General features: G+C 38.3%; 1 long non-coding RNA gene across 4 annotated transcripts in view; it reads right to left on the bottom strand.

Moving 5' to 3' along the window:
* The window catches only part of LOC142603440 (uncharacterized), a 243,949-nt gene that overhangs the window by 80,928 nt on the left and 144,957 nt on the right, over positions 1 to 18,064 (bottom strand). The window lies entirely within an intron of this gene.

The following is an 18,064-nucleotide window of genomic DNA, read 5'->3' as shown; positions in this document are numbered from 1 at the left end:
TGTCTTCTTCCAGCCCTGTGTAGCACAGGTGTAGGGTTTCTAAAAGTCAAATTAAAAGTAATATTGTCTTCTCTGCTTGTTGTCTCTTTTTAAACAAGAGAAAAACTGAACTGAGGCTTACATCTAAGTTTGAATTTAAATATCTCTATAGTTTTGACACATACATTGAGAAAACTTTTCATTCCCTGTTGAACTGGCCTACTTGCCATCACTTTATCACTTGCCAGCTTACTACCACCCTTGCTCAGACCATATAGCCAAAACCCATGTCTATAACTGTTCTTATGCCCAGCAGTAGCTTAACAACAGCTTACCAATGAACCTGAAGAGCAGCAAAAAAGCTGTAAAGCAAACAGGAGACAGGAAAAGAGGATCTGCAGAAGCAGTGAGCATCACATAAGCATTTTGTGTTTTCCTAGTCACCTGCCTCTCATTGTCCAAGTGCAGCCTTCCCTACACCTAAAAACAGCTACACTTTAAGTCAGATATTTTTTCATACCATGTTTTACGTTTGCTCATTCTTTCTGCAAGATCAATACAATAGTCTGCATTGTACTAAAAAAATAGCTTTATGCACTGCTTTGTTAGTAAAATGAAATCACAGTAAATGAATAAGAATTGCATTCTGAACTGACATGCTGAGAATATAAATTATGTTTTATAAAACCATCGCACATAACTGTAATCTAGATGGGCGCTGCTCGCATGAGCTATTAGACAACACTTTAAAAGCTGCAGTCTAGTTTAGTGGAGATAATTTTAATTGACTCAAGGGTGTATCTCAATGGTCCTGAAATTGTTAGGAAAATGTATTGCAGGGAAAGAGCATTCCCTCAGCTGTGGGGAGCAGAGTCAATGCAATCTAATAACGTTCTGGGTTTCCAACTGCTAGATGCATTTTGCAATTGGAAGTGATTGCATCGAGGATGTAGATGGGCCACATAAATGGAAGCTTTTATCGCTGGTTAGCATAATTACTGCGACCGTCTGCACTGTGTTTGCATCTGCTGGAGCTTGGTTAAGATTTTTGGAGAGTCACATAATGGGAGAACAGTTGTTTTCACAATGAGCTGTTTCCGTGGCTATTTACATGAAATGCTGACTTTCACCTTCTTGGGGTTTTCTGCTCATCTTCCAAAGAGGACAAAACACACAAAATGACTAGGCTTCTAACACCCTACTACCTGAAGAGCCACATTAAACTGTTGTAAATCACCGATGAACAAAGAGCTCAAAGCCAGTTATAATGAAGTATACTCCCTGTACTCATGAACATTGTATCTGAGAGTCTAGTTAAACAAGAAATAGGATATTAAAAAACAATTCTGATCCTTTCTACTGACTCCCTAAGCTTGGGAGCACTCCAGCATCTTGAAAGAGGTCTCAAGTCAGAAACCCCTGGAGACAGCATTTGTAAATCAATCGCCACCTTTCTCTCTCTCTCCCCCTCACCCCGTTTTTGGGGTGTTTTTTTCCTGGGTTAGTTTTGGGTTTTTTAATATTATTATTATTATTGGAAACCTTTCTTCCTCCTGTTGTTCAATTTTGAGGTAATAAACAGCTCCTTGATTTTAAACAAACTCGTGTCAGTGCAGTGCTCCACATTTGATTTTCCTATTGAATTTAAAGGGGTTTTGTTATGTCATTCAGTTAAGCAAAGCTCTGCTCACTTTATACTATTATCCATATTATTGCCACAGATTCACTGGGAGTCAGCAAGAGCACATCATGCAGGGCTCCAGCTGCTATGCTGAAAGTTTTCCTTTCAGCACAAGTCAAACCCAAAGTTTCAGCCCTAATCTTCAAAGCCCTCCTGAGGGTTGTCCTCAGCCACCCATAAGGTGGGCCCCTTCCTGCAATAGTGCTTTCCTGTGACAGCTCGGCTGCTCAGTGGGGTCATCCCATGGCTGTGAATCTCAGCCATGGGAAATCACATTCTGGGCAGCTGGCCTGCAACTGGGATGCTTATGTCTGCAAGGGATTATTAGGTTGGACTGCAATTCTTACCACTGTCAGAACAAAGAGTAGAACTCACGCTTTCATTTTGGCTTTTCCCACCTAGTTTTTGAAATAAATCAATAAGGGGGAGCAGAAAAAGAATTAGAAAGAGCAATTGCTTTAACAGAAGATATTTCACATGCTTTGAACTACAATCAGTACTACCAAGAGATTGCCTCAGCTGAAAGCATCTCAGTGTACATATTGCATTTCCCTTTCCTTTAAGGGACACACATATAAAAATTCATTTTGCCTTTGATTTTGCCCGATACCCAGAGAAAGCATAAGCAACTAGGAGAGGCCTCTGACAGGTTGTTGGCCTTGGTCTATGTGCCTGCAAAACAGATCAGACCTTATCATGGCTGAGCCAGACACCATCACACCCCCAGAAGGACCTCAGGGCCCTGAAACGGCAGTCTCACTTGTTGAGCCAAATCGGATCTTTCAGCTTTGAGTCATGCCAGTGCTGAAACACAAATGGCACTAAGCTAAAGCTACTTATCCAGTTCATTTGTAACCAAAGATTTTTAAGATCTACTAGTCCACCATTGCTATAGCTAAAGATTTAATTGGTCTTGAAACAGCAAGACTACCACAAATCAGGATGTAACAATTCCATATTAGCCCCAGGAGACACAGCACCTACTTTTACAGCATCAGGTAAGGGAATTTGGAAGCCTTTGATTACATTAACACAGATTATTTCAAGTGAAACAAGTATTCCACTCACCCTGAAGGTTGGGACACTTGCGCAGCAGGTGCACTACAGCTGGTGTGCTGCTGTTACCTTTGGCATGACAGATTAAGCCATGCAGATCTAGTTTTCCAGTCTATGGGTCTAATGTATTAAAAGGATTATTTTTTGATACTAGGTTCCCATGCACACAATTGCAGTTCATTGAAAAATTAAAGCAGCCATTTCTATTCATAACATAATCCCACTGCGTTTTCTGCCATGTTGAAGGCATAGAGGGGGAAGCAGGAATTTAGTTTATTAATTTCAGTTTTAGTTGACTTGAAACCAGATATTTATTGTTAGTCTTCTGTAAATGAATAAACTTCCACTCTTATAACACAGACAGATCCTGCTGACATCAATTTGGTTGAGCATCTCTGATGGCACCATTGAAGAACCCAGTTTCTGTGGCACATATCTGTGACACCTAACACAGCTCACAGCACTGGACAGCATCAGGGTTCCTGCCCTCGCTGTCAGGTCTACGGGCACCAACACTGTGATTCTGGGGCAGCCGGAGCAGAGCCCCATGCCTGCAGCTGGGACACTCTGCAGCTGGCTGCCTCTTTCAGCTCTTGTGACTAAATTGAGTTAGCAGGACTCAGCATCTCTGCTTTTGTATAAATTGAAACTTTAAAAAAAGGAAAAAAATATTTTCCTGGATGGGTTTCTGGTTTAGGGTTGTTTTGTTTTTTTTTTTCCTTTTTCTTTTTCTCACTATCATGACCAGTAATGGAGGTTGGTCTGATATCAGGCAGGCTGCTACGTCACAGCTACAATGAGAGTAGTACCCAGCAGTAATTAAAACTACATGGGTTCACATGCGACAAATGTTTTGGGGGTTTTGGTGGGGTTCCCCCCCCCAACTAAAACCAGTATGTTAGTTTGAATATTCAAGATGCTTATCAATTGCAAAAAAAAAAAAAAATATTTCTACTTAGGTTTCTTCAAAGCCATCTCAGCAAGAACTGTAAGAACAGCCACCAAAATCCTAGAAAACTTCTTTTGGATTTACAGTACCTCAACTGACCATTCTCATTGCAAAATTCTGGCAATATTACTGTTTTTTTTCAATCTAGCCAGTCAAAAATGGCTTAAAACACACTGCAGTCCTAAACCCTAGGATCTGGGATGCAATAAGCTGTAAGTGCCTCACAATATATAGGCTACCGATGTAACAAGTAAAGCTTTTGTGTAAGAGCACGCAGTAAACATCAGTCTTTAACCTACCACAGTAAACGCTTTCTGAAAAACTAAAAGCTAAAAGAGAATATCTCTTGGGTACTAATTGCTCCACTTTCCACAGAGCTAGAAACACATTTTGCAGACAGTAATATACTTTTCAAGAATGTTTGGTGCATTAACCACAGAATTACGTATAAATAGTTCTGACTAAAGCTTGCTTTTAGGTACCAGTACAAAGTGTGCCAGGAGACGACAAAACATACTTAAAGACCTATTCAAATTTTATTTGAAGAATAAAAATGAGCTTCAGTTAAGACTTTTTTTTCATTGCTACATCAATGCCAAATCCTTATTGGCAATATATAGAGCTAAAGTGAATAGAGGGATCTATCAGTTCAAATCCTGATCCTTGGATACTCTATTATTATTAATGACAATCTTTTAACTGAATACAAAATTACTGTCACTCAAGGTAATAAGTTCCAACTATGTAACTTGATAAATCTATCATCATTATTACCTTGCATTTTTTCCTTTTCCAATGCAATTGCACAATATTGGCTGCCATAAATTAATTGTTATTTTAATAGAGTAAGACCAATTTAATGAATTCAAATATGAAAAGGTCTAAATTGATTTTTTTTTTTCCTCTTCTCTTATCAACCTGGACCACAATTCCTGTCATAAAAGTACAGGCTCTTCAAAAATAATTGTTCAGTACCCAATTTAAAAGCTTCAGTGAGAGCTTAATTTGATCTTCTATCTAGCCCCCAATTAAAAGAAATACACTATAAAAATAAGGTTGTTTCAAGATAGTGATGACAGCACTGAATTTAATATATTTATTTAAAACCTTACAAAAGTTAAAAAATGTATAAATCAAAGAACAAATGTTTGATTTTATGCAGAACATTCTTTCCAGATTTTCTAAATAAGTAGCAATATTGTGCTGTACTGATCTTTATCATTCTAGGTTAACCTTTGGCTCATCTACAAAGTTACACACCTTTATGAAAGCAAAGTGGAAATCACTGTTCTTGTTTTTGAAAGCATGTAAATAAGTGCCCATGATTACCTATTTCCAGCTTCAATTTGTATACCTATTCATAGATCACTAATATTATATATACAGATATTAACGTACAAGGAAGCTTGAAAAGCTGAATGTAACCATCCACCCAACAACTGGCCAAAAGTTCAAACAGAGGGCATCTGATGCTAAATACCACTTCTCCTAGTACATCCTCTTCCAAAAAGTAAACCTTTGCATAGGAAAAATCATTTATGAAAAAGTAAAACAATTGATGTTAAAGTGATCGATAATTCATTTAGGATGCATATAATGCATCGTTGAATAATGCCTTAATGGCTGGAAATGAATCACATCCAGAAAAATCTAAAACCAAATCCTGTAATAAATATTAGCTTGCCTGCCAGGCAATCAACCAGAACACTTCTGATTAATCTTTTAATCATACACTTGAGTCAAAGCTGTGCCCTGTCACTTCAAGGGATAACCAGCAAAGTCTGAAGCTTGTGAGACCTCGCACAGGAATAGGCTTTTTGCACCATTATCTCAGAATTTTATGTAGAAAATCACATTGATAAATGGAGCTTTAGTTAAACCTCTTTACAGGATTGTCTGTAGCAGACAAGACCCAAGTGTACTGAGCAGTCTGGAAGTTGGGCCCTCCCCAGGACTGACCTGACCTGCCTGCAAGACAGGAAAATAGATATCTGCTGCTCTTCCTTCCTACTCCCGGCAGTTACAGAGACAACCTATTACACAGGGCTACACTCTAAATATATGTCTGATAACATGGTGTATATAATACCTGCACATATGCAGATTAGTCATGCCCCTGCAATGCCTTCTTTGAAGTCAATACAGTACAAAAGAAATCATCTTAAACTTTGCCAGAACAGCCCAAATAACGAAACTCCCACTTCTCCTAATACAGTAGTTTAGGATGGAAAGCGAGCTATAAATTGACTAAAATATTAAAAAATAAAAACCAGCAATTTATTCTATTTTTACATAATAAAATTTAGCTAGGAATTCAACTAATCAACAACAATTTTAGATATTAAGAAAATGAGGAGGTGTTCAGAATACTTTTGTTACACAGCAGCAGTTCTTCTAGGAATATGGTCTGGTCTAGCTATTCAAAGCCTTGAACCACATGGTATATATTTATGCAGTTCTACTGGTATGCTGGATGGGCCTGTGGGGACAGTAATCCACAGCTAGTTTTTCACTGAGCAAACTACAGCACAATATCAGAAACAGACATACCTTTTTTTTTTTTCCCCTGAACTGCACCACATTATGATCTGGAAGCTGTGCTTTCGTTAGGAAAGTATTCCCTGCATGACCTCAAGTACAGCGTTCCCGTCAACTTAAGCCTGGGGCAGCCAAAGAAGAAAAATTCAAACCAAGCAATTCAGCTAGATGATGCAATAGGGAACACTTTAGAATATTGTCCAAAAATAAATAATAATAATAATTTTAAAAATCCTAGAAACCTCCTCCTACATGGACCAGACTGACTTAATCACACGAGCCGTTACAAAAACCTCAAAACATGAGATTTTTGCAAAAGTCTTCAGAGCTGACAAGTCTGCTAAAGACACACTCAATCTCCTCCCTTCACTGCAGATGTTTCTATTTCCTGTAGTCTCTCCATGTGAAATAAACCTCTTCACACTAAAAGTATATGGCTGCTTTTCATTTTAGCCAAAGAGAATAGATATTCTAACATGGTACAGTATCTCCAACTTACTTTAAACTCAAAGTCATCACTGACTCATTGCAAAGTGGTGAAATCAGAAAACTCTGTCTCAGCCAGCTCTCCGAGGTAACTCACCAATACAGGAGAGCTTTGCTGAAGTCATTTGCAAAAGATTCACTGCTAACTTTTCCTGAAAGCTGTCCTTCAATTACTGCATCTTTTAAACTTTACACTGTGTACAAAGGATGACCTGTGGGTAGCCCAGATATCAACTTTGCATCCTGAAGTAAAAGCCTCACAAACTTATTCATGGGGTGATTCACAACTTATTATACAACATGTTTCACTAGCACTTTACTGTTGATTTTCTAAAGCTTATGAGGTAACCACAGCAATTACCCAGAAGAGTAATATGCTACATAGTAGAAGTAACATAATGTGTTTTAGCAACCTATACACAGAGGAGGAGTCAGACTTGTGTAAGCAGTCAGGTCTCCATGGACCACCAGTAATTCACTTTTTAAAAAAAACAAACAAACAAAAAAAAAAACACACAATAGAGAAAGGTAATTAATCCCACAAAGATTTCTATTAAAGTGTGAACACTTTCCACAGACAATGCCTGCAACTCTCACATGGAAGAGCGTGACAATGTCACTTGGAAAATTCCTCCAATTTTGCAAATAGATCTTAACTAAGATGCTAATGGCCTGTTAGAAACTAAATTTTCCCCAAAGACCAATGTACTAGTTTCCCAAATGAAACAAAACAAACAAAAAAGAAGATACTCTGGACCTTTAGAAGGGCAAGCTAAAAAAGCAAGTGAGGGCAGAAAGGAGAAGAGGGGAAAATATCAAGAACACTAGTGCTTTAACATAGTTCTGCATTTCCTCCTCCAGGGAAACACCTGGGAAGCTCTGCGAGGTCAGAGCCTTCTGCTGCCCACGCCAGCCCCGCTGGGCACCTCTGATGGGCTGTGGCCAGCACCGTGGGTGTAATGGTGTAAAGGCAAGTGATACAGCAAAAGGGAAGGTAAAAGGAGTGGTTATTGGGTTAATTAGCATTATTTTCCTTCTGTGTAATGACACAATAAGCCTTTAATGTAAACGTCTTTTCCTCTTGACTAGAGCTCTGTAAAAACAATTGCTTCAACATTTTTTAAAGTCAAATTCTCACCATGGACCAGGATATCATTTCAGGAATAACAAAAAATTACTGAGGTCACAGAAGCTAATGAGTTCTCCCAGCACACATTCAAAAATACTCTGTGCTACATATAAAATTGGTGAGAGATTATTCTGAAGTCCTTAACTTTAAGTTAGCTCCAAGAGCATATAAAATGGATAAAAGGCAGAAGAAGGGGCACGGGAAGAACCTAGGTAAACAGTGGAATCCTGCTCTCATGGAAATTCTGTAGAGTGAATCCATAAGACACCCCTACAATTTTTCCTGGTGTTTTTAATACTCATAGCCAAGGATGTGCTGGAATCAACAAGGAAACAAAGACTTTGTGTCAATAGCTTCAGGTCATCCTGCCACTGAGAGTCTTTCAACATCAGAAGTTGATTTTGGTGCCTGAACTATTTTCATCACTACTGCCAATCAACTGAAGGAGAAAGGTGATCTCATCTGATTGATTTTCATTGCCCACAGCTAAAATCTCTTTCTTAACAGAGGTAGCAAACTTGTCACCACACAGCACTGTATTTTCCTTACAGAACTGTGCACACAGTGAAATACTAAGAGACATGCACCGGTCTCAGCCAGCAATTTTTCCAAAGAATTAATACAGATCATATTTTACCTTTGTGTACCCTGCATAGCTGTCAAAATCAGAAAATATGTTAACTCTTTCATTCTGTTATTCCTCCATAATGTTTAACTGCTTATACTGTGTCAAGCTCCTAAAGGAAAGTTTTGAGCCCAAATAATTCATTTCCCACTAGGTTTTAATTGGTTGAAGTGGAGAAGAAATAAAATTAATCCCCAAACAGCCTGTGTAAAAATATTTCATGTACTTTCAGCTTAAAAAGGAAATTGTCAATAAAGGCAAACCTCTAAGAGGTTAAAAAATAAAAGCTTTGCTTCCTTTAGATATACTTGGCTGTTTCACCTCTAAAAGCAATTTATGTTTTATTATTCCTACTCTCTAGATGGTTATACTCCCACCTACAGTACCTCAGTTTCCCTAAGAAAAACTGATTTGTCTCAAGAACAAAAGAGCTGCTGTTTCTATCATCGTGCTAAGGATAGGGTATTGTTTTCTGTTTGTTTTTAAGTCATCCTGGATTTTCATCATCATCATCTCCTGCGTGGAAGCTTTCAGACTTTTAGTCATGTAATACAATGACTGACTTCTGCATCTGACAAAAGGGTGCAGGAAAAGCAACTGGATTTCAAGCAGCAAGCTTGTGTCATCGATTGTCAGTGAGCTGTGTCCAAACATGTCCAAACAGATGAAAACTTGGCCCTACAAACACAATCCATCCCAATGCTCCAGGGAATCCGCTGATCATTTGGGCTGGAGATGAAATTTTTCCTCTTTTGACCAGAGCTCTGTAAAGAACAGATGTTTTCAATGATGTATCCATAATGATGCCAAGATTATTTTTTTCCTGAGCAGTTAATTTCACATCCAGCAACGTGTGCAAGTAATTTAAAGTTGTTCCTTCTGATGCAAGATACCTCACACTTGTCTGTACTGACTTTTATCCACTGTCAAGCTGTCTGAGCTAGATACAGCCACCCAGACAACAGCAACTGTAGGGCTGGGTGCAGAAAAGGAGTGCAGCACCTTCCCAAGCATTCACCAGCACCTAGAGGTGTTAAAGGAGAAAGCTGATCTCTCATTACCATTCCCTTTGATGTAGATGCAACCTCAGCCTTGTTGCCTGGTTTGGTTAGGTTCTCTTGAACTCCATCCCAGTCTACATTAACACAGATTAGGTTAAATATTTGTCATCCATTTATTTTACAAATCTTAAAGTGGTTAGTAAGTATATTAATAGTCCTGTCTTTACATAGAAACATAAAACAAACAAACCAAAACCATTTCATAGTTGAAAGCAGGTTCATTCCTGGTTCTAACCTAAAAGCCTGTCCACAGAAGTGCAATCAAAAGGAATAACACAGTGATGTTCATATATTTAGCAGTGATATAACTTCACAATTTGCATGTTCTGTTTCAATTCAGCAACTTTAAGTGTAAAGGGATACAACACAGCCATGCTCATGCCAGTGGCTTACCTGGTTAGAATTCAAAAATACAGTTCAAACATTAGGAACCTAGCAGCTTGGGCTGTGCTGATAGCTGAGCCAAATTTGACGCTACTTTCAGTATCTTTGTGTTAATACTGCAAAAATGCAACTCCTGTGTAACCCTGTCCTCTTACAGACAGTAGTCATGGGACTCACGGGGTTTATCAAAGGTTTCCTTCTCTGTCACCATTTAAAAATACAATGGTAGAACCGGACTAGGTTGCCCAGCAGTGCTCATCCTGCTTTCATGCTTCCTATGGATAAATTCAACTTGGAGAAGGTTTGAAGCATTTGTCCAACATGTACTCCTATCTATACAAAACCTTTTCTTACAGTCAAAAGCAAGAGTATGCAAAACCAGGCGAGAACATGGCCAGGACACAATGTATTTTGAATATACTAACTGGCATCTAGTCCCTTGGGAACTACTGCCAGCAGGAACAGATGAGCTACTCTGTGCTGAGGAGTTATAATAAACATGGCAGTTTTCAGCAGCTCCCTGACACCTCCACCAACTGCTACAATAAGATATTAGTATGAAACAAGAATCATCTGAGTCTGAACGCAGAGACTTGTGCTTGGAGTACACTGAAATGAAACTCACATTAACCAAAATGGGGCATTAACAGCACAGCTATGCACTAGGAAATATCCTTCAGTGGGTCTGCCTGTCCAATGGCCGTGGGTAACCCTTGGAAAGAAACCTCTAGTTTTTTTCCAAGGCTGAAGTTTCATTCTTGATAATATCAAGGTTCATTAATCACTGCACCACATGCAAGGCAATTCTAAAGGATGAATAACGAAGGATCAAAATGCAGGATCCATGAATTAATGGAACTGGTGAAACCAAGGTGGCTTGTCACAACATCCTGTAAGTCTATTTGAAATTTCCACAAAGTGCCTAGAGAGGAAATACATTTCAGACCAACAGTATGACAAAACCATGTCAAGTAATTGCTATGGCTGCTTAGAAAGTAAATGGAGATGTTTTGGCACTCACACTGCTCCTTACTGCTCTCGTCATGTTTCTAGCTTATTAGAAATCAATGTGAAACAAACTAAATCTGGGTGGCAGATGCTAACCGCCTCCAGAAATGTTTTACTCCCTCTGCACTAAGACAGAAAAGGACCAAGGCAAAAGTCCAGATTCCTTATGGTAACAACTAGGGAACTGGTTCCTCAACAGCTAGCTCTTAACAAGCTTTGCTTTCCACAAAGCATCTAACAAATAGAAGAACTTTTGCAAGCAATTAAAAAAAACCCCACAAACTACACACAGACTTTGCAAAAACCCCATTCTTTCCAGTCAATCCCTTGACTGTATGCAGGCCTTCCTGCAGCGAGGAAAGGAGCCCTGTCAAAAAAAAAATCAATTCCAACACCCTTTGAACCTCAGCCAAGATGGTTATCTGGTCCATATTTTACCTCATGTTTGGGTTGCCTGACACACCTAATCAAATCCATACCTTTGGTCCCTTTCCCAGCCTCCTCACTGCCTCTCCCTGCTTCAGATGCAAGACAATGTACAAAACACATTTCAGATAGAATGATTCAACATGGAAAATGTACAGTTCATCCAGAAGGAAAGATTTCAGATATGAAAACACTCCAAACCTCTGTGTATCAGGGATCTCTATGCTAGTTGTCATTTTTGCTTCATGGACATGCTCATTATAGAGCGATAAGAAATTTACCTTCAACTTCCTATTATGAAAGTTTCCTATCAATACTGCTTAATACTTTCCATCACCGAGGAAGAATCTCAGCATACGTCAGTCTTGTGATAAGAAATATGAAGAGGCAATGCAACATTTTGATGATCTGGTAGGTCCTTGAAATTTGGAAAACAACAAGTGCCACTGTTTACAGAAAGTCCATCTGGTGGTCTTTAAGTATCATTCAGATTCCTTCCTAAAAATTAAAAGGAATTGAAACAAGAAATATTGTGTTCTTTATCTCATACTGCAAATTTATTTTAAGAGAAAACTGTGTATTGCAGGTCTATCCTCACCATCATTTGAAAAGGAAATATGAAGACCATCTACTAGCTACTGCTTCTGGATGCTGAGAGGGCTTCTTGGCAGTAGGTGGATTCTCGTTTGTGCTCTGGCTTTTCAATCCAGAAATGCTTGTGGCTGTTGTACCCTGCTTTTTGTGATAGTAGTCAAGACATTTTAAGATGATAATACAAAAATTTAACAGCAAAGAAGTGATGCATACAAGTGTTAGAAGACCACAATGAAGGGCTGTATTTGGTTTAACTTGCAGAGAATAGTCTCTTTCAGTTGACTTAAAACTTCTGATCTGTTCAGAATAAAACAGGTTGCACAGCTTCATGCTTTCCCATCTATATAAGCTCACAAGTCAGAAGTTCAACCAATGTTCTTCTCCAGCAGAAATAGTATAGATGAGGAAAATCCTTATTATCTACTAGCAGCCACACAAAGCAAAAACAAGCAATGATATCCACATCTTCTCCCAGGGGAGACTATATTTTAGAAGGCTGTTCCCTACAGCAGCCATACAAATTCATACATCCATATATATTGTTACAGTCCCACGGAGTTCTTATCTTGCTCGAAGTGCTCGCTGTTTCTAGTTGGTATAGCAATGGCTATTTGGCAACGTGACAGAAATCACAAGCAGCAACACCTTCACGCAGAAGCTTGCTAATGCTTCACGATGAAGCTCTCTCCAACAATCACGATTTCTTTTCAATTGCTGTTCCTATTCTTCATACTTCTAAGCCATTCCAAGCTCATGGCACCTGAGCACCCATTCTCTACATAGCTCTGGGATTTACAGAATCCCATGCACAGATGTGTTAGCAGAATACTCTAGTATTTCACTATTAATAACCATATTCTACCGTCTATCTCTCATTCTCTTACCTGCTCACGGGCCTAAATTAAACTGTTATTGCACTAAAAGTTGAAGAAATAAACTGTATTAAAACATTCCCATAATAAATTTCTGCAATATCAGTGAAGGAGATATACTAGTAGGCCACACATAGCTCAAATATTTTTTATGATTCTGTTTGACCAGAAAGCATCCATTGCCTCGTTATAGAGCTCTGCAGTTGCACCCCATGGAAATATCTTGGCATTCCCCTGAAGTCATGAAATGCAGATGCAGTGGTTTGCACTGAGCTGATGCTTTGGAGATGTGCCATCACACAAACTCAACACATTATTAATCTGGTCACAATTTCCATTTAAACTCAATGACACTTAAAATGATATGGTTTTATGTTTAAATTATAGATAGGCTTGGAAATATTTTAATCAGTAATCAATTTCTTACCCCACCCAAAAACAGATGGTAAAATATTTCAGTTAATAGCAGGAATATATGAAGAAAAAAGGCTTAGAAAATAATAATACTAAGCAACATAAGGAATGTTTAATAGATGGACCAAACCCTGAGCTCACCATAGTTGGGGAAAAAACACGGCCTGCACTTTAAGTCAATGTTGGGTCACTCTGGCACATGTTGGTATTTGCTTATTTTCAGCATATGCTGCATACTTCCAGCAGATGCTTGCTTTCAAAAGAAGTATTAAAAATATAAAGTATTTCCCAATTATTAAAAGTAACAAGTCTTACCACTTTCTTATTAATCGTGATAAATACCTTTTTTCTATTAAAAATAAAAAACATAATTGAATTATCAGTAGCAATCTATTCAATACTAAATCCTCCCAAGGGCAGTCACTGATTTCCCCCCCCCCCCCAAAATACAGTGTAGCAACCCATGTCATTATTTACAAATCATGTAAGCAAGGATTGTAAAGAAATAGTACAACATCTAGTTATCTGGTTAAAATCTCCTGTTCTAGCTCCAGTGTGGCTATAAGGACTAATAATTAACATCTACCAGCCAGCTCAGTATTTGTAAACACTAATGTTAAACTAGCCTTTGAAGGCAAACTGCTCATTCCTACTGAGGTAGGAAAATAAAGATCAAATTTTAATTAAACACAGCTAATGTTTCTAGGTGCACTCAAAGTTTGGCCAGACTTGAGCAGGTTTGTGTAGGAAGAAATACATCCTGGACTGTCAAAAGATGATCCTATAAGTGGCATGATAAAAATTAGTTTTGTAAATAAAGTATTTGGAAGATGATTGTTTGTTTTAAAGGGATAAAGCATTTTGGTTTTTCCAACCATTGTTCTTAAACATGACTACATTAGTGTAAATGAAAGAAAACCTTAACCTGAAGCTCACCCCAAAAGCTAGAATTCAGTGAAGTTATGAACTAAAATGAGCATCTTACAGAAAGAAGTGCTGGACAACACTGACAAACAGCATTATCAGAGCCACCTGTAACACAGCTAGCCAGCCAAAAAGCATCCACAACCTGACCTCTGGCTGTAGCTTCATTCACCTTTCCTTACTGAGAGCAGAATATTCAGGAGACATGCACAATTGTTTAATTTCAGAGTACATTTTCTTCTTAACCTGGCAGAACTTTGCAACAGAGCAGCCAAAATCGTCACAGGGACGCCCTGTTGCAACTCTTTGTTTGCTGAAGGGAAGGAGCAGTTCTAAGAGGAAAGTTAACACAGGCCACGACTGTACAAAAAGGAAGATACCATCACAGAACACTTATTTTCTTTTACAACAGGTTCACTTTCTGTCAGCTAGCTGAAAAAAAACTCATTTTCAAGCCACCTCTATTCCAAGTTGGTGTTTTATGCTGAATCTTTCTAGCCCAACCTTCAAAATAGTATTTATCCTGTAATTCTCAATCATGATAATCTATCCATGGCCAGAACAACACTTTTTTCAATTTGTTAAAAATTTTGCAGGATCAAGACTTTTCTTTAGCAATCACTGCATAAACCCAGAAGGCTTACTGCTCACCTTCCAAAGAAGTTGGTTTCTGGTATTTGCTGGTTTGCCACATACTTGCAAAAGTTACAATGAAAATAACATTTAATGTGGCTGGGTTTAATGCTGCTGTGGTTTCTGCAGCATTCCCTGTACTTATAAGGGAAATATTTCTAAATCCACAATGCATATACACACCATAAGGTAATACAGCGTCTAATAATACTGTTTTACTAGCTTCTGCTAATGACTCTTTCAGGGCATGCTGCTTTATATGATTAAACTAAACCCAAAAACAACATTGAAAAAAATACGCTTAAAAAGTGAAATAAAACATAGAGTAATTATACACTTCAGCATGGTTTACCACTGGACACCCTGAGTGGGGAGTCAAAAGAGGAAAGGCAAGGGAGTGTTGCCATCATCTTCAACATGAGCACCTCAGGCACACTGTTCCACTTCAGCTCTGAAGATACTAGAAAATACAGCAATGAACAAGAAAAAAGAAAAGAAGGATATCTTTTCTGTCCCAAAACTCTTGGTCACAGCTAGCCATATTTTATTTACTTTTTTTATTACATTGTCATTGTAAGCATCTTTTTTCCCTTCTTTAAACAGCGTGCTCCTTTCCCAAAATGGTAGGAAAAATAATAATTTAAGCAGTAAGCCATCTGTATCCTCATGGTTCAAGAAAAGGCTGTACAGGGGGCTACTCCCATACAGCAAAATGTCTCAGGCTTACCAACACACCCCAAAGAGACCACAGTGAAACTGGTTCTCCTTTGAAAAAATCTTACAGTAAATCGAGTAAAGTGATCAAATGCACGCTCTTAAAAAATAGTTTTCTTAGTCAAAATACTTTTAGTCCCAAAAGACAACAAAAATGTTCTAGTTTTGGAAAGCAAGTGTTTCACAACAAAACAATACCTTCAGGGGGTAAATGGCTTAAAAAAATAATCCTGAAAGAGTCAGTACCAATTCAAGGGTGTACCACTGGATAATTCTTCACAGGCCACATCTTTATAGTAGTTTATAAATCTACGCTGCATTTTCAGAGGCAGAGAAAGGGAGAAAAAAAAAATCACTCTCCAAGACACCAAGAAAGGGAGAAATATCAGCCTCCATGACACCACTGACATTTAAGATTGTGTTAGGAATGCACATTTAGGCAGGACCAGGATTAGCATACTACATTAGCAGTTAAGATCAGGAAACAGTCTGCACTTCCTAGCAGCACTGTTAATTTGTGTGAATTTCTGAATGAAAACCAAAAGCACATGGCATGTGCTACAAATTTGGTTACAATGCAAGATTTTTTCAGAGCAAGGAGGTATATTCCAATCCCTCTACAATTAAACATGGATGCTAACAGGGGCTTAAACCAAAATGAGGAAAAACACCCACATAATTAACTATCACAGATTTTTTTTTCTGACCCAAGTCCTTGGGTCACAGAAAGCAAATTTTCTTCTGCATCATCTATCAGCATCAAATATTTCTTCCACACAGAACAACTACTCAGTACATGCACAAAATGGAGGAAAAAGCTCAAATACCTGTACTCTCTCCTTACAATTGATAAATGCTACTTACAGAGATCTCAGTGTAGCTATTTGTGATGGAAATATTAAAGTTATACATAATTCATAACTGTAACCACCTATGCCTTTAAGCATCTTTTCTACTTTCATTATTACTCTTTATATTCAATGCTTTCCAAAATTCTGGGACTGCTGCCACCATAAGATACATGATTAGATCAAGTATACCACCATGCAATCATCACTTCAATATTAAATGAAACAAACAGCCTGTATATTTTACACCTGAAGATCATTATTCTCATACTGACCTAACTTAAGACTATGACCCAAGGAAAGAATGTGCCTTCAGTGAAGTTCAAAAGCAATCAGATTTATTTCATTAGGAAGTTGTCTACAGTCCTTGGACTTAATCTGTAGAAATCTAAATTAAATGGACCTAAAACCTATTTATGGCTCTCCAGTCCCCCCAAAAAATCAGCTCCAAGAACGGATCTTATTTATTCCATGTAAAGAAAAGACAACCAGCCTTGTCACCTGCAACAGCTCCTTCAGAAATAAATATAAACACGGAACATCGGACTACATGACTCCTACAGAAGAACTTAGCATGCACAATCTAGTGATTCCTGTCACAAGACATAAGACTGCAGTGACACTGTTTTTCATACTGCAATGAGTTCAATAACCCAAAACCTAGAGGACTGCACAGCATTATACTGGGAATGCTGGGTAATACCTGAAGTAGTAGCAAAAGAGAAAGAACAGACTGCTTAGTAATTAGCTATAGATCCATAACACAAATTTCAAGGCATTTTATTTTACCAATTCACAAATGAGTTCTGCCTCCACATTCTCTACTGTGTTTTCTAAGCTGCCTGTAGGACCCTTGCTTAATGTGTTTTTACAGTCACTGTGACCTAGGACAAGAGCAATGTTGTAAACAGAGAACTAACGTTAATCTTTGTTCTGTTCGGGTTTGCAATGAATTGCAGGATGGTCACTGGGGGAAGCAATAGAACGCAGCATAATTTCATTGATCTCACAAGGGGACATGACATTTCCACAAAGGTGGTATGAAGAAACAAAGCCAGTACCTTTGAAGCTGCATAAAGAACACTGTTTCTCAGGGTCAGAGTCAGTGCTAGGTCAGTCACTGTACTAGAACCTACAAGTGACCTCTTCCCAGTGCTTTTAGTTTCCAAGATGTCTTCAAGAGATTTAGGGTTTTCAGCTGAAGTTTTATTTGCTTTCTGTTCATTAGTTATAGCATTAAAAAAATGTGCTATCTCATGAAGCTCCAAAAGACTGAAACTTCATCATCGTCACAGCATTGTGTGGTCCAGTTCAAACAGCTGCCCTGCTTCCTCCAGTGCTCAGCAGGAGTTCGGCTGGTCTCTGCACCATCTTCTGCCTTCAATATTGTCATCCTACAAAACCGTTCCAAATGAATCCCTGCACTAGAATGGGATCCCCTAGTCACTCCAAAGGGATTCCACTGAACTGCACAGACCTGGGCAAGTAAAACAGATACATCCAAGCATGAACCTTCTGAGGGGATTTATAAGTCATCCCCAGATTACTTCAATCTACCACACAGTGATTTACCTCTTCAAGTGCTGTAATATATTTTTTAAGAGTAAAGCAAGTTCTATCAATACTCCAATGTAGTGGTAAAATATAAGAAATTATGACATGGTAAGAGTATTACATATACATGAAGTGATCCTGCTTGCTAGGATAACACTGTACACAATGGTTGGAATTAATTTTCCAACC

The sequence above is a fragment of the Balearica regulorum genome, chromosome 12 (genome assembly GCF_011004875.1).
Source record: "Balearica regulorum gibbericeps isolate bBalReg1 chromosome 12, bBalReg1.pri, whole genome shotgun sequence".
NCBI classification, from domain to species: domain Eukaryota; kingdom Metazoa; phylum Chordata; class Aves; order Gruiformes; family Gruidae; genus Balearica; species Balearica regulorum.
Note: the sequence above shows the minus strand (reverse complement) of the source record. Positions and strands in the feature narration are given on the sequence as shown.